The 22,271-nt window shown below is 39.5% G+C and overlaps 1 pseudogene; it reads left to right on the forward strand.

Moving 5' to 3' along the window:
* The first annotated feature begins 17,901 nt into the window (after nt 1-17,901).
* LOC113893535 lies at nt 17,902-18,821 on the forward strand (annotated as a pseudogene).
* The last annotated feature ends 3,450 nt before the right edge of the window (nt 18,822-22,271 follow it).

The following is a 22,271-nucleotide window of genomic DNA, read 5'->3' on the forward strand; positions in this document are numbered from 1 at the left end:
GGTTATTAGTGCTAATTGAAGCAGACATGAAGTCCTTAAACTTTTTAAAAATGTGGTATTTAATGACTGGGGGTGAGGTGGGGGAAAATTAAAGATGGCATAAAATGTAATAAAAATTTGTCTATTATTCATTTATGCTACATTCATTAAAAGAATATTAGTTGAAGATGGCGGAGGAGTAGGTGGACATGGAGTACATCTTTGTCCATGAATACATCAGGAATACACCTTCAGACACAGAAGTGCATGCAGAACACCAGCTGAGAAGCAGACAGGAGTACCTAACCAAAGGAAAAGAATATATGGAACTACACAAAACTCAGTAGGATGAAGGAACTAGAGGGAAAAGAAGGAGTGTTAGTATGACTGCACCAGGGTGGGGGAATTGAAGCAGAGGTTTGATCCCCATATCTGGGCAATTGTCTGAGTCAGAGGAGAAATGTTTAAGGCTGAGTGAAACAGCTGATCTGTGGCAGCCTAAATGGAATGAAAATCAGACAGTCCTTGCCACAGCCATACACACCCCAGACAGGGATGCGGAGTCTGGGGAGGCATACCAGGGCGAGGGCTGCTGTTGACTGTGGAGAGATGGATCAAGAGGAGGTGAGGGAGGAGACTGTGGTGGGAAATGCCTGTGGAGAAGGCCGGGCAGCCATTGAAGCAAGGAGATACTGCTGAGTCATGCATAGTGGGTGGAGCCATCACCATAGCTTCTCTCTCCTCACAGGCCAGCATGAGCAGCTGAACAATAGAGAGGCTGGCCCATCAAACACTTGAGGCACTGAACTACAGAGCAGGACCCCACCCAGGGTGCTCCTTTAAGTGACTGACACACTGATCTACAGAGTAGCTCCCCAACAAGGGTGTAACTGCCATTTGTCCGGGGTTCATCTTTGACTTCTCATTTTTGAATATTTGTTTTAATCTTACCTAATGCCATAACAAACCACTTGTGGAATCCTTTTTACTGACCAGAGATCAAGCCCTGAACCTTTGGAGTGGGAGCACTGACTCCAAGACCCTAGACTACCAGAGAACTAACCCTAGGGAATATCAAATAGTGAGGACTCACACAAAGCAAACCACTTGAATACGAGACCTGGCATCACCCAACACCAGTAGCACCCTGTGCAGGATGCCTCATCTAAACAACAAACAAAACAAAAATACAAATCCAATCATCAGGAGACAGGATTACCACCTCACTCAGCCTTGCCCATCAGAGGAAAAACAAATTAAAAAAACCCAGCACAAATCTCATCCTATATGAAGCTTACACAAACCACTGGACCCACTTTAGTGAAAGTGAAGTTTCTCAGTCGTGTCCGACTCTTTGTGACCCCATGGACTGTAGCCTACCAGGCTCCTTTGTCCATGGGATTTTTCAGGCAATAGTACTGGAGTGGATTGCCATTTCCTTCTCCAGGGGATCTTCCCAACCTGGGTTTAGGGCTCAAACCCAGGTCTCCTGCATTGTAGACAGACGCTTTACTGTCTGAGCCACCTTAGGAGGGCAGAAACCAAAAGGAAGAAAGAATTCAACCCTTGAAGCCTGGGAAAAGGAGACCTCAAACACAGTAAGTTAAAAAAAAAAAAAATGAAAAGGCAGAGAAATACTACACAAATGAAGGAACAAACTAGAAACACAGAAGTCCAAATAAATGAGGAGGAAATAGGTAAGCTACCTGGAAAAGAATTCAGAATAATGATAGCAAAGATGATCAAAAATCTTGAAAACAAAATGGAGAAAATGCAAGAATCAATTAATAAAGATCTGGAAGAATTAAAGAATAAACACACAGAGACAAACAACACAATTATTGAAGTTAAAAATACTCTAGAAGGAATCAATAGCAGAATAGCTGAAGCTGAAGAATGAATCAGTGAGCTGGAAGATAAAATGGTGGAAATTAGTTCTGAGGAGCAGAATAAAGTAAAAAGAATGAAAAGAACTGAGGATAGTCTCAGAAACCTCTGGGACAATATCTAATGCACCAACATTCAAATTATAGGGGTCCCAGAAGAAGAAGAGAAAAAGAAAGGATATGAGAAAATTTTTGAAGAGATTATTGTTGAAAATTTCCGCAAGATGGAAAAGGAAATAGTTAATAAGTCCAGGAGGCAAGAAGAGTCCCATACTGAATAAACCCAAGGAGAAACATGCCAAGACACATACTAATTAAACTAACAAAGCCTAAACACAAAGAAAGGATATTAAAAGCAGCAAGGGAAAAGCAACAAGTAACATACAAGGGAAACTGCATATGTTTAACAGCTGATCTTTCAGCAGAAACTCTGCAGGCCAGAAGGGAATGGCAGGATATATTTAAAGTATTGAAAGGGAAAAGTCTACAACCAAGATTACAGTACCTGGATCAAGGATCTCATTCAAAATTGATGGAGAAATAAAAAGCTTTTCAGACAAGCAAAAAGTTAAGAGAATCCAAACCCGCTTTACAACAAATGTTAAAGGGACTTATATAGTCAAGAAATACAAGAGAAGAAAAAAGATCTACAAAATCAGTCCCAAACAATTAAGAAAATGACAATAAGAACATATATATCAATAATTACTTTAAGTATAAATGGATTAAATGCTCCAACCAAAAGACATAACCTGGCTGAATGGATACAAAAACAAGACCCATATATATGCTGTCTACAAGAAATCTGCTTCAGATCTAAAGACACATAGAGACTGAAAGTGAGAGGATGGAAAAATATATTCCATACAAATGGGAAAGCTGAAGTAGCAATCCTCATATCAGACAAAATAGACTTTAAAATAAAGACGATTACAAGAGATAAGGAGGGACACTACATAATGATCAAGGGATCAATCCAAGAGGAAGACATAACAACTGTAAATATTTATGCACCCAACACAGGAGCACCTCAATACATAAGACAAACATTAACAGACAGACATAAAAGGAGAAATTGATAGTAACACAATAATAGTAGGAGACTTTAACACCCCACTCACAGCATTGGACAGATCATCAAAACAGAAAATTAATAAGGAAACAAAAGTCTTAAGTGATACATTAGATGAGATGGATCTCTTTGATATCTTCAGGACATTCCATCCGAATGCAGAAGAATACACCTTCTTCTTAAGTGCACATGGAACATTCTCCAGGATAGACCACATCCTGGGTCACAAATCAAACCTCAGTAAATTTAAGAAAATTGAAATTGTATCAAGCATCTTCTCTGACCACAACACTATGAAATTGGATATCAATTTCAAGAAAAAAAATTGTAAGAAACACAAACACATGGATATTAAGCAACACATTTCTAAATAACCAACAGGTTACTGAAGAAATCAAAAGGGAAATCAAAAAATTTCTAGATATAAATGACAATGAAAACGCAAGAACTCTAAATCTATGGGATGCAATGAAAGCGGTTCTAAGAGGGAAGTTTATAACAATAGAATCCTGCCTCAAGAAATAAGAAAAACATCAAATAGACAATGTAACTTTACACCTAAGACAACTGGGAAAAGAAGAACAAAAAACCCCCCCAAAAACTAGTAGAAGGAAAGAATCATAAAGATCTGAGCAGAAATAAGTGAAAAAGAAATGAAAGAAACAATAGTAAAGATTATTAAATCTAAAAGCTGGTTCTTTGAAAAGATAAACAAAATTGACAAGCTTTTAGCCAGATTCAGCAAGAAAAAAAAGAAGAATCAAATCAACAAAATTAGAAGTGAGAAAGGAGAGGTTATAAAAGACAATTCAGAAACACAAAGGATTATAAGAGACTATTATGAACAACTATATGGCAATAAAATGGATAACCTGGAAGAAATGGACAGATTCTTAGAAAAGTGCAATCTTCAAAGACTGAACCAGGAACAAATAGAAAATATGAACAATCCAATTACAAGCACTGAAATTGAAGCTGTGATCAAAAATCTCCCAAAAAACAAAAGCCCAGGACCCAATAGCTTCACAGAAGAATTCTATCAAGCATTTAGAGAAGAGCTAATACCTATCCTTCTAAACCTCTTTCAAAAAATTTCAGAGGAAGGAACACTTCTAAACTCATTCTATGAGGCCACCATCACTCTGATACCAAAACCAGACAAAGACAATACACAAAAAGAAAACTACAGGCCAATATCACTGATGAACATATATGCAAAAATCCTCAACAAAATTTTAGTAAACAGAATTCAGCAACACATCAAAAAGCTCATACATCATGATCAAGTTGGGTTTATTCCAGTAATGCAAGGATTCTTCAATATATGAAAATCAATGTGATATACCATATTAATAAATTGAAAGATAAAAACCATATGATCATCTCAATAGATGCAGAAAGAGCCTTTGACAAAATTCAGCACCCATTCATGATTAAAACTCTTCAAAAAAAATGGGCATAGAAGGAACCTACCTAAACATAGTAAAGGCCATATATGATAAGCCTACAGCAAATGTTATTCTCAATGGTGAAAAACTGAAAGCATTCCCCTTAAGATCAGGAACAAGACAGGGTGTTCACTTTCACCACTATTATTCAACATAGTTCTGGAAGTCCTAGCTACAGCAATCAGAGACAAAAAAGAAATAAAAGGAATCCAGATCAGAAAAGAAGTAAAGCTGTCACTGTTTGCAGATGACATGATCCTGTACATAGAAAATCATAAAGATAGTATCAGAAAATTACTAGAGCTAATCAGTGAATTTAGCAAAGTTGCAGGATACAAAATCAATACACAGAAATCACTTGCATTTCTATATACTAACAATGAAAAATCAGAAAGAGAAATTAAGAAATCAATCCCATTCACCATTGCAACAAAAAGAATTAAATATCTAGGAATAAACTTACCTAAAGAGACAAAAAAACTGTACACAGAAAATTATGACACTAATGAAAGCAATCAAAGACAACATAAACAGATGGAGAGAGATTCCATGTTTCTGGGTAGGAAGAGTCAATATTGTGAAAATAACTATACTACCAAATGCAATCTACAGATTCAATGCAATCCCTATCAAATTAGCAATGACATTTTTCACAGAACTAAAACAAAAAATTTCACAATTCATATGGAAACACAAAAGACCCTGAATAGCCAAAGCAGTCTTGAGGAAGAAGAATGGAGCTGGAGGAATCAACCTTCCCAACTTCAGATTATACAGTAAAGCTACGGTCATCAAGACAGCATGGTACTGGCACAAAAACAGAAATACAGACCAATGGAATAAGATAAAAAGCCCAGAAATAAGCCCATGCACCTACAGGTAACTTATTTTTGACAAAGGAGGCAAGAATATACCATTTGGCAAAGACAGCTTCTTCAATAAATGTGCTGGGAAAACTGGAGAGCTACATGTAGAAGAATGAAACTGGAGCACTTCCTAACACCATACACAAAGGTAAACTCAAAATGAATTAAAGACCTAAATGTAAGCCCAGAAACTATAAAATTTTTAGAGGAAAGCATAGGCAGGACACTCAGTGATATAAATCAAAAAAAAGATCCTCTATGACCCACCTCCAAGAGTAATGGAAATAAAACATAAGGAAACAAGTGGGACCTATTAAACTTAAAAGCTTTTGTACAGCAAAGGAAACTATAAGTAAGGTGAAAAGACAACCCTCAGAATGGGAGAAAATAATAGCAAATGAAAAAACTGACAAAGGATTAATTTCCAAAATACAAGCAGCTCATACAACTCAATATCAGAAAAACAAACAACCCAATCAAAAAGTGGGAAAAAGACCTAAACAGACATTTCTCCAAAGAAGATGTACAGACGGCTAACATGAAAAGATGCTCAACATTGTTCATTATTCAGTTCAGTTCAGCCGCTCAGTCGTGTCCGACTCTTTGCAACCCCATGAATCGCAGCACGCCAGGCCTCCCTGTCCATCACCAACTCCCGGAGTTCACTCAGACTCATGTCCATTGAGTCGGTGATGCCATCCAGCCATCTCATCCTCTGTCGTCCCCTTCTCCTCCTGCCCCCAGTCCCTCCCAGCATCAGAGTCTTTTCCAATGAGTCAACTCTTTGCATGAGGTGGCCAAAGTACTGGAGTTTCAGCTTTAGCATCATTCCTTCCAAAGAAATCCCAGGGCTGATCTCCTTCAGAATGGACTGGTTGGATCTCTTTGTAGTCCAAGGGACTCTCAAGAGTCTTCTCCAACACCACAGTTCAAAAGCATCAATTCTTTGGCGCTCAGCCTTCTTCACAGTCCAACTCTCACACTCATACATGACCACAGGAAAAACCATAGCCTTGACTAGACGAACCTTTGTTGGCAAAGTAATGTCTCTGCTTTTGAATATGCTATCTAGGTTGGTCATAACTTTCCTTCCAAGAAGTAAGAATCTTTTAATTTCATGGCTGTAGTCACCATCTGCAGTGATTTTGGAGCCCTCAAAAATAAAGTCTGACACTGTTTCCACTGTTTCCCCATCTATTTCCCGTGAAGTGATGGGACCGGATGCCATGATCTTCATTTTCTGAATGTTGAGCTTTAAGCCAACTTTTTCACTCTTCACTTTCACTTTCATCAAGAGGCTTTTGAGTTCCTCTTCACTTTCTGCCATAAGGGTGGTGTCATCTGCATATCTGAGGTTATTGATATTTCTCCCGGCAATCTTGACTCTAGCTTGTGCTTCTTCCAGTCCAGCATTTCTCATGATGTACTCTGCATAGAAGTTAAATAAGCAGGGTGATAATATACAGCCTTGACGTACTCCTTTTCCTATTTGGAACCAGTCTGTTGTTCCATGTCCAGTTCTAATTGTTGCTTTCTGACCTGCATACAGATTTCTAAAGAGGCAGGTCAGATGGTCTGGTATTCCCATCTCTTTCAGAATTTCCCACAGTTTATTGTGATCCACACAGTCAAAGGCTATGGCATAGTCAATAAAGCAGAAATAAATATTTTTCTGGAACTCTCTTGCTTTTTCCATGATCCAGTGGATGTTGGCAATTTGATCTCTGGTTCCTCTGCCTTTTCTAAAACCAGCTTGAACATCAGGAAGTTCACGGTTCACACAGTGCTGAAGCCTGGCTTGGAGAATTTTGAGCATTACTTTACTAGCGTGTGAGATGATTGCAATTGTGCGGTAGTTTGAGCATTCTTTGGCATTGCCTTTCTTTAGGATTGGAATGAAAACTGACCTTTTCCAGTTCTGTGGCCACTGCTGAGTTTTCAAATTTGCTGGCATAATGAGTGCAGCACTTTCACAGCATCATCTTTCAGGATTTGAAATAGCTCAAATGGAATTCCAAACACCCTCTTCCAACAACACAAGAGAAGGCTCTATACATGGACATCACCGATTGCTCAATACCAAAATCAGATTGATTATATTCTTTGCAGCCAAAGATGGACAAGCTCTATATAGTCAGCAAAAACAAGACCAGGAGTTGACTGTGGCTCAGATCATGAACTCCTTATTGCCAAATTCAGACCTAAATTGAAGAAAGTAGGGAAAACCACTAGACCATTCAGGTATGACCTAAATCAAATCCCTTATGATTATACAGTGGAAGTGAGAAATAGATTTAAGGGCCTAGATCTGATAGATAGAGTGCCTGATGAACTATGGAATGAGGTTCATGACATTGTATAGGAGACAGGGATCAAGACCATCCCCAAGGAAAAGAAATGCAAAAAAGCAAATGGCTGTCTGGGGAGGCCTTACAAATAGCTGTGAAAAGAAGAGAAGCGAAAAGCAAAGGAGAAAGGAAAGATATAAGCATCTGAATGCAGAGTTCCAAAGAATACCAAGGAGAGATAAGAAAGCCTTCTTCAGAGATCAGTGCAAAGAAATAGAGGAAAACAACAGAATGGTAAAGACTAGGGATCTCTTCAAGAAAATTAGAGATACCAAGGGAATATTTCATGCAAAGATGGGCTCAATAAAGGACAGAAATGGTATGGACCTAACAGAAGCAGAAGATATTAAGAAGAGATGGCAAGAATACACAGAAGAACCATACAAAAAAGATCTTCATGACCCAGATAATCACGATGGTGTGATCACTCACCTAGAGCCAGACATCCTGAAATGTGAAGTCAAGTGGGCCTTAAAAAGCATCACTACGAACAAAGCTAGTAGAGGTGATGGAATTCTAGTTGAGCTATTTCGCTCATTATTAGAGAAATGCAAATCAAAACTACAATGAGATATCACCTCACACCAGTCAGAATGGCCATCATCAAAAAGTCTACAAACAGTAAATGCTGGAGAGGGTGTGGAGAAAAAGAAATGCTCTTGAACTGTTGGTGGGAATGTAAATTGATACAGTTTATGGAAGACAGTATGGAGATTCCTTAAAGGACTAGGAATAAAAACACCATATGACCCAGTAATCCCACTCCTAAGCATATACTCTGAGGAAACCAAAATTGTAAAAGACACATGTATCCCATTGTTTATTGCAGCATTATTTACAATAGCTAGAACATGGAAGCAACCTAGATGTCCACTGACAGATGAATGGATAAAGAATTTGTGGTACATATACATAATGGAATATTACTCAGCCATAAAAAGGAATGCATTTGAGTCAGTTCTGATGAGGTGGATGAAACTAGAACCTATTATACAGAATGAAGTAAGTCAGAAAGAGAAAGATAAATATCATATTCTAACACATATATACAGAATCTAGAAAAATGGTACTGAAGAATTTATTTACCTGGCAGCAATGGAGAAACAGACATAGAGAATAGACTTATGGACGTGGGGAGAGAGGAGGAGAGGGTGAGATGTATGGAAAGAGTAACATGGAAACTTACATTACCAAATGTAAAATAGATAGCCAACAGGAATTTGCAGTATGGCTCAGGAAACTCAAACAGGGGCTCTGTACCAATCTAGAGGGGTGGGGTGGGGCGGCAGATGGAAAGGAGGTTCAAAAGGGAGGGGATGTATGTATACGTATGGCTGATTCATGTTGAGGTTTGACAGATAACAAAATTCTGTAAAGCAATTATCCTTCAACAGAAAAAATAAATTAAAAAAATATAAAAAGAATACTAGTTGAAGGCTTTGCTCACCTTGATATGCTAAGTGCTAAGGGAAGCAGTGAACTGAAGTCCCTACTCTCAAAGTTCCTGCTCTCAGTGGAAATTAGTTCAGAGTGTTGAGGTAAAAGGTCAATGCTACCTTCAGAAAAAAACAGGTACAATTTGCTTGTATTTATTTACTTTTTTAGACATGTCACATGATACTGCTTTTTCCATTATTTTGTTGAACTTTACAGAAGTCCTCTACTCGCCAGTAGTGCTAAGTGATTTCCATAAAATGTTTATATTTAAATATCTAGAAATGCTGTTTGATAGAGTATTCTTTTATATTCTTTCTTGAACTTTACTAGCCTCAGAATTTCCCTAAATACTGTCCACTAGATGAAGAGGCATGTTACAAGGAGAGATTTTGTTATAAAATAAAATTGTGTGTAAAATAACTTTATAACCCAAAATATACTTTATATAGCAGTTTTACAAATGTAATTTTAAAATAGTCAATGGAATCCTTTCCAAAGATTTCAGTGAAAGTGAAAGTGAAGTCATTCAGTCATGTCCAACTCTTTGCAACCCCAAGGACTGTAGCCTACCAGGCTCCTCTGTTCATGGGATTTTCCAGGCAAGAGAACTGAAGTGGGTAGCCATTTCCTTCTCCATCCAAAGATTTCAGTATAGAAAGCTAAATTCTATGGGAAAATATGCTTTCCTTGAAAATCTATTTCAGTTGAAATCATGATGTATTATGTTCAAAGCAAGGAAATAATCTTGGCAGTAGAAATAGGGTGCTCTTCTTGTTCCAAAATACATTCACATATATTTTGGAAAACAAATCATAATTTCATTGATATGACCAAGTTCTAAAATTTCCTTGTTTAGAAACGTGCAAATTTGCAAATATGCAGTGAAAGTTGGGTTGCTTTAAACCAAAGAAATAAATAATTCATGACCCCATCTAAAGGTCTTTTTGAGAAAGGCTGACTTTGGGACTTTTAATAATGCTATATTGCTGATTTATTGCTGTAATATTAGTTGTTGACTATTAAGTTGTCAATAACAGTTGGGGAGGGAGGGATTCATTCTGCTCAGGCAAATCAAAATCCTAAATTCACATTTATTGAGTGCTCAGGTATTCTGGGCATTGAGACAGGGTCTTGAGCCACAAAGTTCAAAAGACTCAAAAGTTCTTGAGGCAGAGAAAATTTCTTTCCTCAGTATCTGTCTAGGAAACATATGGATCTTAATGTTTTGTACAGTTACATGGGTGTGAACACTCATCAATACCCATCCATTCCTACCTGTTTTAGGAATGTGACTTACTTTTTCAGGTTTGAATAATCCTTTTGTTTAGCATTGCTAAGAAGTGAAGTGTCATATTAACAAATTTTCTAATATTTTGGATAACTGATCTTAGTCATTAGTCAGTGTTCTTTTTAAGCAAACAGAAATTGCCCTTTGTATCTGAATATAGGGAATTGAACATATCCCACCTGTCAGATAGGATAGGGAAGGGCAGGTCAAGAAGCCCACTGCCAATAGATTATTTATTTTGTTTGCCCATCCAGCAACACTGTAGTGGGTGGTCATTGAGAGCACGAACAATAACGCTGTGTGCTTCTCATGCGTTATCTGCTCAGCACCTGCCTATAACTGCCAGTAGAGTAACAGCCTCTTCTCTCCTTTAGAATGTCTCTAAGTGCCCCATTCCAATTCCTATGACCCCATTCTTTCCCAGTCAACACCCTAACTTAAGAGACTTGACCAAGTTCACTATCAGTTCAACTTTCACAGTTATCCAGCCAACTATAGAATCACATTTTGGTTTTGATTTTCAGGTATCTCAACCATATAGCTACAAGAAATAAAAGGTTGTTTCAGGACACTCCTAAAGGGTCTTTGTTTCTCTGAATTCTTGAGAATTTCAAATCTTTCCTTCTATAAGCTGCAGTGTTGTATATTCAGTCAGCTCCCTGGTCCTTGTTGTCAGACTTTCTATGAAACTTTCTGTTGTAATAGTCATTTAGTCTTCCAGTGCTTAATTCTCTCTAGATGCTTAATTCTAGGCAACTAGAAGTGGAAATTTAAGGAATGATTTTGCCATGGCATGCTGTGCACCAAAAGTCTTAATTTTTACTAGCAATGAGGTTATTACTTATTTTAACTTCATTTAGATCACAGAACATATACCAGATTCTCTTCTTTGAGGTTCTATTTTACTGAAGCTGCTGCCAATACTAAATATTCTAACAGCAAGTGTTTTATGATTAAAGCAGGAATCACTCTCTATATTTCAAACATGAAGGGTTTCAAAAGAGGAAAGTAAGGACCTACAAACCATCTTGAAAGCCCAGGGGATAAGAATCAGAGAAGCCATTTCCAGGAGTGCCATTCTGAAATGCTGAAGTGGGTGAATCTTAAGAACCAAAGAACTAAATAGACATTTATCCAAATAAGACATACAGATGGCTAACAAACACATGAAAAGATGCTCAACATCACTCATTATCAGAGAAATGCAAATCAAAACCACTATGACGTACCATTTCACGCCAGTCAGAATGGCTGCGATCCAAAAGTCTACAAATAATAAATGTGGAGAGGGTGTGGAGAAAAGGGAACCCTCTTACACTGTTGGTGGGAATGCAAACTAGTACAGCCACTATGGAGAACAGTGTGGAGATTCCTTAAAAAACTGGAAATAGAACTGCCTTATGATCCAGCAATCCCACTGCTGGGCATACACACCGAAGAACCAGAATTGAAAGAGACACGTGTACCCCAATGTTCATCGCAGCACTGTTTATAATAGCCAGGACATGGAAGCAACCTAGATGTCCATCAGCAGATGAATGGATAAGAAAGCAGTGGTACATATACACAATGGAGTATTACTCAGCCATTAAAAAGAATACATTTGAATCAGTTCTAATGAGGTGGATGAAACTGGAGCCTATTATACAGAGTGAAGTAAGCCAGAAAGAAAAACACCAATACAGTATACTAACGCATATATATGGAATTTAGAAAGATGGTAACAATAACCCTGTATATGAGACAGCAAAAGAGACACAGATGTATAGAACAGTCTTTTGGACTCTGTGGGAGAGGGAGAGGGTGGGATGATTTGGGAGAATGGCATTGAAATACGTGTAATATCATATATGGAATGAGTCGCCAGTCCAGGTTCGATGCACGATACTGGATGCTTGGGGCTGGTGCACTGGGACGACCCAGAGGGTTGGTATAGGGAGGGAGGAGGGAGGAGGGTTCAGGATGGGGAACACATGTATACCTGTGGCGGATTCATTTCGATGTTTGGAAAAACCAATACAATATTGTAAAGTTTAAAAATAAAATAAAATTTAAAAAAATAAGAGCTCACTGAGACACCACTGAGAATCCTATATCTGCTGATTTGTCTGTACAAGAGGTTGGCAAACTATGGCCATGGGAAAAACTGACCCGCCTGTTTTTGTGCAGTGTGTGGGTGAAGAATAGATTTATTCTTTTAAATGATTTAAAAAAATCAATATTTTGTGAGATGTAATTACATGGAATCCAATTTCAGTGTCCATAAATAAAGGTTTATTGAAACACAGCTATACTCACTTGTTTGTGTATTATTTGTGGCTGCTTTTGCTTTACAGTGACAAGGTATAGTAGTTGTGACAGAGACTGGCCTCCAAAGACTAAACTATTTACTATCTAGCCCTTTACAGAAAAGATTTGTTGATTCTTGGTCTATGGAGCTGATTGCAAGTACTTCTGCCAAATAATGGCTTCTCTTTCTCTTCTACTTTCCAAGTTTAATGAAAATGTCTCTCATTGGCACGTCCTCATCATCATATGGGGAAAGTAATTTTGAGAAATGTCACTCTTGCGTTCTCTTCTGGATTGCAGAGAAGCAGGAGTGCTGAGTTGACAACAAGCACCTGAGAATAGTCATAGTATGGTTGGTAATCCCCAAGACCACTTTTATGTTAAATAAATTAGCTAGAAGGACTCACAGAGCTCAGAAAAGCTGTTATAGTCACTCTTATGGTTTATTACGGCAAAGGGATATGGATGAAAAGCAGCAGAAGTAAAAGGATCAGAAGGCAGAGTTCAGGGTAGACCACACATGAGTTTCTAAGTGTCTTCTCCCAGTAGAGTAACACAGTATTTAATTTCCCCAACAGTGACATGTCACAACATGCATGAAATATTTTTCTATCATGGAGACTCAACTAAATCTTGGTCTCTATGATTTTTATTGGGGGTTAGTCACATTGGCATGGTTGATTGCCAATGTGGCTGACCTTATTTACTCAATCTTCAGCCCCTTTAAGGGTCAACTGGTTACTATTAATACATGGCACACGACACCACCATTAAATAAATACAAACTGTCAGCATAAATTATCTGGAGTGGCCCAAATTCCTAGAAAAATGGAGATACTCTTATTAGGCAGATTGGTGCAAAGTGTTAGAGATTATCTCTCAGGAACCAGACAGGGACCAAACTTTTCATTGGAATGTGCAAGATTTGGACAACCTAGGCCTGCTGAGATAATCCTTTATTCCAGTAATCAGTTCAGTCCAGTTCAGTCGCTCAGTCATGTCCGACTCTTTGCGACCCCATGAACTGCAGCACACCAGGCTTCCCTGTCCGTCACCAACTCCCAGAGTTTACCCAAACTCACGTCCATTGAGTCAGTGATGCTGTCTAACCATCTCATACTCTGTCATCCCCTTCTCCTGCCCTCTATCTTTCCCAGCATCAGGGTCTTTTAAAATAAGTCAGCTCTTCGCATCAGGTGGCCAAAGTATTGGAGTTTCAGCTTCAACATCAGTCCCTCCAATGAGCACCCAGGACTGATCTCCTTTAGGATGGACTGGTTGGATCTCCTTACAGTCCAAGGGACTCTCAAGAGTCTTCTCCAACACCATAATTCAAAAGCATCAATTCTTTGGTGCTCAGCTTTCTTTATAGTCCAACTCTCACATTCATACATGACCACTGGAAAAACCATAGCCTTGACTAGATGGACCTTTGTTGGCAAAGTAATGTCTCTGTTTTTGAATATGCTGTCTAGGTTGGTCATAACTTTCCTTCCAAGGAGTAAGTGTCTTTTAATTTCATGGCTGCAATCACCATCTGTAGTGATTTTGGAGCCTCCCAAAATAAAGTCAGCCACTGTTTCCACTATTTCCCCATCTATTTCCCATGAAGTGATGGGACCAGATGCCATGATCTTCATTTTCTGAATGTTGAGCTTTAAGCCAACTTTTTCATTCTCCTCTTTCACTTTCATCAAGAGGCTCTTTCGTTCCTCTTCACTTTCTGCCATAAGGGTGGTGTCATCTGCATATCTGAGGTTATTGATATTTCTCCTGGAAATCTTGATTCCAGCTTGTGCTTCATCCAGCCCAGCATTTCTCATGATGTACTCTGCATATAAGTCAAATAAGCAGGGTGACAATGTACGGCCTTGATGTAATCCTTTTCCTATTTGGAACCAGTCTGTTGTTCCATGTCCAGTTCTAACTGTTGCTTCCTGACCTGCATACAGGTTTCTCAAGAGGTAGGTCAGGTGTTCTGGTATTCCTGTCTCTTTCAGAATTTTCCACAGTTTATTGTGATCCATGGAGAAGGAAATGGCAACCCACTCTACTGTTTTTGCCTAGAGAATCCTATGGACAGGGGAGCCCAGTGAGCTGCTATCTATGGAGTTGCACACAATTAAAGCGACTTAGCATGCATGCATGCATTGGAGAGGGAAATGGCAACCCACTCCAGGACAGTCAAAGGCTTTGGCATAGTCAATAAAGCAGAAATAGATGTTTTTCTGGAACTCTCCTGCTTTTTCGATGATCCAGCAAATGTTGGCAGTTTGATCTCTGGTTCCTCTGCCTTTTCTAAAAACAGCTTGAACATCAGGAAGTTCACGGTTCACATATTGATAAAGCCTGGCTTGGAGAATTTTGAGCATTACTTTACTAGCGTGTGAGATGAGTGCAATCGTGTGGTAGTTTGAGCATTCTTTGGCATTGCCTTTCTTTGGGACTGGAATGAAAACTGACCTTTTCCAGTCCTGTGGCCACTGCTGAGTTTTCCAAATTTGCTGGCATATTGAGTGCAGCACTTTCACAGCATCATCTTTCAGGATTTGAAATAGCTCAACTGGAATTCCATCACCTCCACTAGCTTTGTTTGTAGTGATGCTCCCTAAGGCCCATTTGACTTCACATTTCAGGATGTCTGGCTCTAGGTGAGTGATCACACCATCGTGATAATCTGGGTCATGAAGATCTTTTTGTACAGTTCTTCTGTGTATTCTTGTCACTTCTTCTTAGTATCTTCTGCTTCTGTTAGGTCCATACCATTTCTGTCCTTTATTGAGCTCATTTTTGCATGAAATGTTCCCTTGTTATCTCTGATTTTCTTGAAGAGATCTCTAGTCTTTCTCATTCTATTGTTTTCCTCTATTTCTTTGCATTGATCACTGAAGAAGGCTTTCTTATCTCTCCTTGGTATTCTTGGAAATTCTGCATTCAAATGGGTATATCTTTCCTTTTCTCCTTTGCTTTTCGCTTCTCTTCTTTTCTCAGCTATCTGTAAGGCCTCCTTAGACAACCATTTTGCTTTTTTGCATTTCTTTTCCTTGGGGATGGTTTTGATTCCTGTCTCCTGTACAATGTCATGAACCTCATTCCATAGTTCATCAGGCACTTTATCTATCAGATCTAGGCCCTTAAATCTATTTCTCACTTCCACTGTATAATCATAAGGGATTTGATTTAGGTCGTACCTGAATGGTCTAGTGGTTTTCCCCACTTTCTTCAATTTAGGTCTGAATTTGGCAATAAGGAGTTCATGATCTGAGCCACAGTCCGCTCCTGGTCTTATTTTTGCTGACTGTATAGAGCTTCTCCATCTTTGGCTGCAAAGCACATAATCAATCTGATTTTGGTGTTAGCCATCTATAGACTCACTGAAATTTGGATCTCTAGGAATGTCAGAGATTATCCAATGAATCCTCCTTTTTTATATATTAAAAAAAAATAGAAGCTTTGGAGTGAATTAGATGTGGTTTTAATCCCAATTTCATTGCTTACAAGTCACATGGTCTTGAAAAGTCATTTAACTTCTTTAGGCCCATTTTTTCCCTCACAGATTGATAATTAATATAATCATAATAAGGACTAAGTGGTGAGAAAAATTCTTAAGTCAGATTAGTGGTCAAAACATGGTGGATATAGACACAGGAGAGACTCCCTGTACCCCCGATTCAATCTACAACTAATAAGACATGCATAGCTCAGTGAAGACATTCATAGCTCAGCCAAGGTGTCCCAACACAGCAGGATGCCAGAGAGATCCATACTTGTGTACATCTGAAGTTAGGCGACTGGAGCACATGGAAGAGGCAGAACTGGGGGAATAGGAGGCAGTGTCAGTGATCCTGGCCCCCAGTCACGGAAACTGAGCCCATAGCCCCAGAAAACTAGTAGCAGCAGAAGAGTAGGCACAGATCTTTAGCCTCCTGGCCACAACAGCACCCATGGCCACAGGGAACTGGGCAGCAGTGGTGGCAGGGTCTGTGACCCTGGTTCTTCCAGCTGCTATGGCGCCCGAGACTCTAGCATCCCTACCCAGGGCGGCAGGCTTGTGACCCCAACCACCCTAGATACACAGCAGACCCCCCTGACCCTTGTTCCCTCCCCACCAACCTCCCCCTTCTGCAGTGGCAGTGCCCACAACCCAGGTGACCTTGGGCATGGTGGAGGTGCCTGCCAACCTGGTGCCTTCAGAGGCAGCATCAGGGTCAGCAGCAGCACTGGCAGCAGCGGCAGCAGCAAGGCACTAGCAATCCTGGAAGCACAAGTCCTCGCAACTTCTGGCGGAGGTGATGGAGAATGGAACGTGTTGATTCTCAAATACAGCCAGAGGCAACTCAGGGAAGAGAAACCAGAGCTTGTGCTATAGAACCACCAACTTAAAAAAAGAGAAAGTCCTATAATTATCAACCTGTTAATTTTCAGAATTAAATTAAACAGTGATTCACCTAAATAAGAAATGTGTTCCCTACTTTAAATGTGCTGTCAGAGAAACAACTCACCAAGCACCATGAAAAATCACAGTTACACAGTGTTGCAAAAAGAAAACAACAATTCTCCTGAAACCAAACTTAGTCATGAAGTATTGTGATCTAACAGATAGAGAATTCAAAACAGCTGTTGTGAAGAAACTCAATGGGCTACAAGAAAACAAGAAAACTCAGAAAGGTAGTTCATTGAGTTCAGGAGTAAAATGAATGAACAGAATGAATATGTCACCAAAGAGGTAGAAATGCTAAACAAACAAACAAACAAAAAAAAACCCTGAAAGTTCTGGAGCTGAAGAACTCAATACAGTAAGTCCCCTACATATGAACCTTCAAGTTGCAATCTTTTTTTCCTTTTTCCCTTTTTATTATTTTTTTTAAATTTTATTTTATTTTTAAACTTTACATAATTGTATTAGTTTTGCCAAATATCAAAATGAATCCGTCACAGGTATACATGTGTTCCCCATCAAAAACACAAACATGTTCGTATGTTCAAGTACATGAGTTAGTGCATGTGTTTGGGTTACATTGTCACACGTGTGCATCTTCTACAAGTGGTTGTGCTTTTGTGTACTTCACTGTACAGTACTATGTAAAGTACAATAGTACAGTATTTCAAGCCCAGGATGTCCACAAGCAAGTGTAAAACCAGTGGTATATAGCCAATTGTGTTAATTGGGTATCTAGGCTAACTCTGTTGGACTTAGCAACAGATTTGACTTAAAAACAGAACTCATTTGTATGTAGGGGGCTTACTGTAAATGAGATGACGAATGCATTGGAAATAGAGCAAATGATATGGAAGATAGAAGTAGCCAGCTTGAAGAAAATAATCTAGAAACAGAACCTGCCTCCACTTTTCTGCTCTTCCTGGTGATCCCTTCACCCCCACGCTCAGTTCTGTCAGGGCTCAGTGCCCCCTATCCCATCAGGCCCCTATGTGGCTTCCGGTTTGGTTTGAGGGTGTCCGTCCTTTTTGACTGCACTTTCATTGCCATTGGTCCTGGGCTTGCCCTCTGCATTGCACCATCGTCACTGAGTCTTTGAGCATCATCTTCCTCACCATCAGAGCTTTCTTCTGCTTATGTCTCTGTGGCTTTCCTCCCTTGTTTGGTTCAAGGCAGCAACCATTACTGACAACTAAGATGGACCAATACAGAAATATCTGCTGATCTTAGGAGTGTTAGTCTCAGTCCTCATCCAAGAAATGTTCTGGTTTGCATATTATGAACTTAAAAGAGCCGGTGAAGGTTTGAAGAGTATAAACCCAGATGAAACAGCACCCTCGGTGGATTGCTGGCTTATGTTTCTGGCTTGGGCCTTGGAATCATGAGTGGAATATTTCCTTTGTAAATACCCTGACTCCTTGGGGCCAGGCACAGTGGGCATTCATGGAGCCCTCCCCAGTTCTTCCTAAATTCAGCCTTTAGGATACTGGTTATCACCTTGCTGCATGTGTTCTGGGGCACTGTGTCTTTTGATGGCTTTGAGGAGAAAACGTGGTACGACTTTCTTTAGCTCTTTCCTCTGCTGGTGTCAGCCTGGACCTTCATGAATCCCCATGATGATTAAATCTGAGGTCAGTATACATAATCATGATTCTTATGGGCATCTGGGCATTCTTTGTTTTTGGAGGCAGCTGCTAAAGCCTGACACTCTGCCTCCTCTGCCAAGACAAGGACTTGCTCCTCTTCAATCAGCACTCAGATAACCTGTGAGAACCAGCATTTACCAAACAGTAAACTGCCTTTTTCTAAAAGTCCCCTTTCCTTGTGGAATTTGGAAAAAACAAAACTATCTAGATACAAATGGCTTTCATGCCAATGGCTTTCTGAAAGGGATGTATCAGTGGTGTAGAGCCTGGCTGCACATCTGGGGATGTGCAGAATCATCTGGGGAAACAAAGAATATACTGATTTTGGGGCTCCACCCTCCAGATTTAATTGATCTGGCATTTGATAACTTTGTAAAGCTTCCTAGATGACTCTGAGGTGCAACCAGGTTGATAACCATCGATGTCCAAATAGGAACTTCCTAAGAACATCATAACTTAGTAAGAATCAATGTTTAGCTATCTCTTAACTCAGCTTGTACTAAGCAAGTATGTATCTGAATGTCAAATCCTGGTCAGCCTTTGTCTTTTTTAAGTTCTGAAGTGACAAAAGGCTAAAGGGCTGTCATGTCTTCACATATTTCACTAATATCCTGTTTTATGAGGATACGGTAGGGTATGCTTCTAACTACAGTGATAAATTGTACTGACTTACTATGATCATTTAGCCAAAGTAAGCTATTGATTAATTAATAAGAGTATTTTTCTGTTGTTTTTCCATTTTGAGGGTAGATTCCATCTCTTTAACTAAAATCCAATTATTTTCTGACTTCCTGGGAAGATATTATAAAAACAAGAATTTTTGTGCAACTTCTGCGAGTCTTTCCTGGGCTTAAGTCTTTTCATGGGCTTTACCCCAGGGCAGTGTTTACCGCCTGAGTGCTAGTTGTTTGACTAGTTGCAGTGGAGCGCATAGTTCTACCTCTAAGCAGTTCTACAGGTTTCTGAGTGATGTATCCTGGGGCAGACTTCACTGGAGCTGGTGCAAGTTTACTGAAAGCAGGAAGAAAACAAGCCAATAGGGTGGTGTTAGTATTGCTGCTATAATACTAACTAGCACTCTCCCCTAATGGTATAGTGGAAAATCGGTAATATGTCTTAAACTGCCAAGTTCATGCTTTTACATATTCCATCTAATCTTAGATCTAGTATACGTCTCTGGGTTTTGGTAGCAGATATAGCATTCCCTTCATAGGAATGTCTAAGATGTTTGTTCAACTTCCAAACAACTCCTTTGGTTTCCTTTATATAAAGAGTAATTGTGCCTTTACTAACTAGAAGTTGTTCCCACTTGATGGTTTCTAGGGAACTGATGGTGTGAAATGGAAATTCCCTACACATTAAAGTGAGAACCTCTGTGAATCCTCTGTGCACAGTAGAACATCCAAAGGACATAGAAGCAGTTAAGAGAGCTTACCAGTGACATGCAGGGTGGAAGAATTTGACAGTACTGTGGTGAGGAAGAATAATGGACAGGTTTAAAATGGAAACACAGCCAGTATTTTGGGCTAGTCATACATATTTCCAGGGACCAGAAGCTTACATAGGAACTAAAGGTTTATCAATGAAATCTCACATTTAAATTATTAGAATTTTTCAATCTAGGTATTCAGGAAGAGTAGGCTTTTTAGCAAGGCTGTGAACAGTCCCATAAGCAAGTATAGTTATTCCTCTAAAGTTTACTTCAGCACTAATACCAATGCCTCCAGGCTTCTGTGGTCGCTCAGTGGTAAAGGAACTGCCTGCTAATGCAGGAGACAGGGGTTCGATCCCTTGTCCAGGAAGATCCCACATGCCATGGGGCAGCTAAGTTCAAGTGCCACAACTACTGAGCCTGTGCTCTAGAGCCCTCTATCCACAGCTACTGAAACCTGAGTGCCCTAGAGCCTGTGCTCCACAACAAGTGAAGCCCTGCAATGCGAAGCCCGAGCACCACAACCAGAGAAAGCCCACATGCAGCGCTGAAGACCTAGCGCAGCCAAAAATAAAAATAAATAATAAAAAATATCAGTGTTTCCACTGGGGTTTGCAACTGTCCACCCTTATGCAAGATTTTCCTTAGACTAGGTGAGTCATAGAAGAGTCAAGGACTTAGAGACCGAATAGTGAAATTTACTGTGCACGTTGGAGGGGAACAAAATACCCATTGAACTAATTGAACTTCCTTCCTATTGGACTAGTCATACATCTAGTGTGATGTTCTTTGATGAACAGGATAAGAAATATACAGAACTGGCTATTACTGTTCACTTACAACAGTAAGTTGGGTAGTCTGATAAAATATTTGCTGATCTGTAAGTGTAGAAATAGCTGAGAATATTAATAGTGCTCATATTTGAGCTCTGAGGATGTCCTCTGTGTATTAATAGTTTAATATTAAGTAAAGAATCTGGGATATTGTGAAATCTCATGTGTGAAAACATCTCAAGTAAGGAGAAAGAAAATTTTTTTTGATGGTGACTGTTATCCTAGTTCAGGAAATTATTCAGTACTCCCTGATTACCTGTGAATTTGAGAGCATTGTCCTAGCCAGCTTAGGAATTATTGTTGCGAATAGTCATGCTTTGCCTGATGCCAAGGAAGCCCAGAGAGGGAGTGGTCTTCCTCTGTTGTTGTGTATATATTGAGATATGCTTTTTTCCCCCTTTTTTGCATTTGTTATCTATTATGAGCTTTATGAACCCTGATTGTATTTGGAGAGGAGGTGGGGGTGTTAATCTTGTTCTCTTCCACACAAGGCTCTCTTTCTCAATTCAGAGGGAAGTGTGGCTAGAGTTAAAAGTTGACCTTGGAATGCAAATGTTGTTGCCACACTTCACCATGTTGCCATGTGAATAACAGAGATTGATTTTGGCTCTCTAATAAATTTGTATTCATTTTGTATTCATTTGGATGAGTAGTTGTAACTGAAGAAGCTTTGTTACCCTTGATCCTGGCTTGCCTGACTGGCAGTACACTAGGAGCAGCCTCTTTTAGAGCATCTTGGTGAAAACATGGCTGAAAGGGATAAATAGTATCCACTGACTGTAGAGAAAATGGCTTTTGTTCCCAGCATTAATAATTTTTTTGCTTAAGCACATTTCAATGTTTGCTGAGAGTGGCAGGTGCACATCAAAAATGCTGGGTGTTCTTATCCGTACAGTTGGTGTGGATGGACAGTCGTGACAGAAGTTTCCGCCTACCTGCTACTCTTCCCTCTTACCTCTCACCTCAAACTAGCCCCATGATGGGACCGGCAGTCAGAGTGGGCCTGTGGGCTCCAGGGAAGCCAAGGTGGCAGCTTGTCTTGGGCATCTGCAGCCTGCTTCCTGAGTAGAGCTTCTTGTGAGTGCTGGCTTTCTGTTGGCTAAGCTTTTCCTGGGCCCTACCATTCCTAACTGCAGGTAAATAAAGTAGATGTCAAAAGAAAATACTTTTAACATTCTTTGGTTAGAGCGCTTTGTTTATGATTGCAATGTTTATGTTTCTCATCTAATAAAAAGCATTACTTTATTGCATTACATTTTAGTGTTTATTTTATTTAAAAAAATTATTTATTCTTGACTGTGCTGGGTCT

This window comes from Bos indicus x Bos taurus, chromosome 5 (assembly GCF_003369695.1).
Source record: "Bos indicus x Bos taurus breed Angus x Brahman F1 hybrid chromosome 5, Bos_hybrid_MaternalHap_v2.0, whole genome shotgun sequence".
Taxonomy (NCBI): Eukaryota; Metazoa; Chordata; class Mammalia; order Artiodactyla; family Bovidae; genus Bos; species Bos indicus x Bos taurus.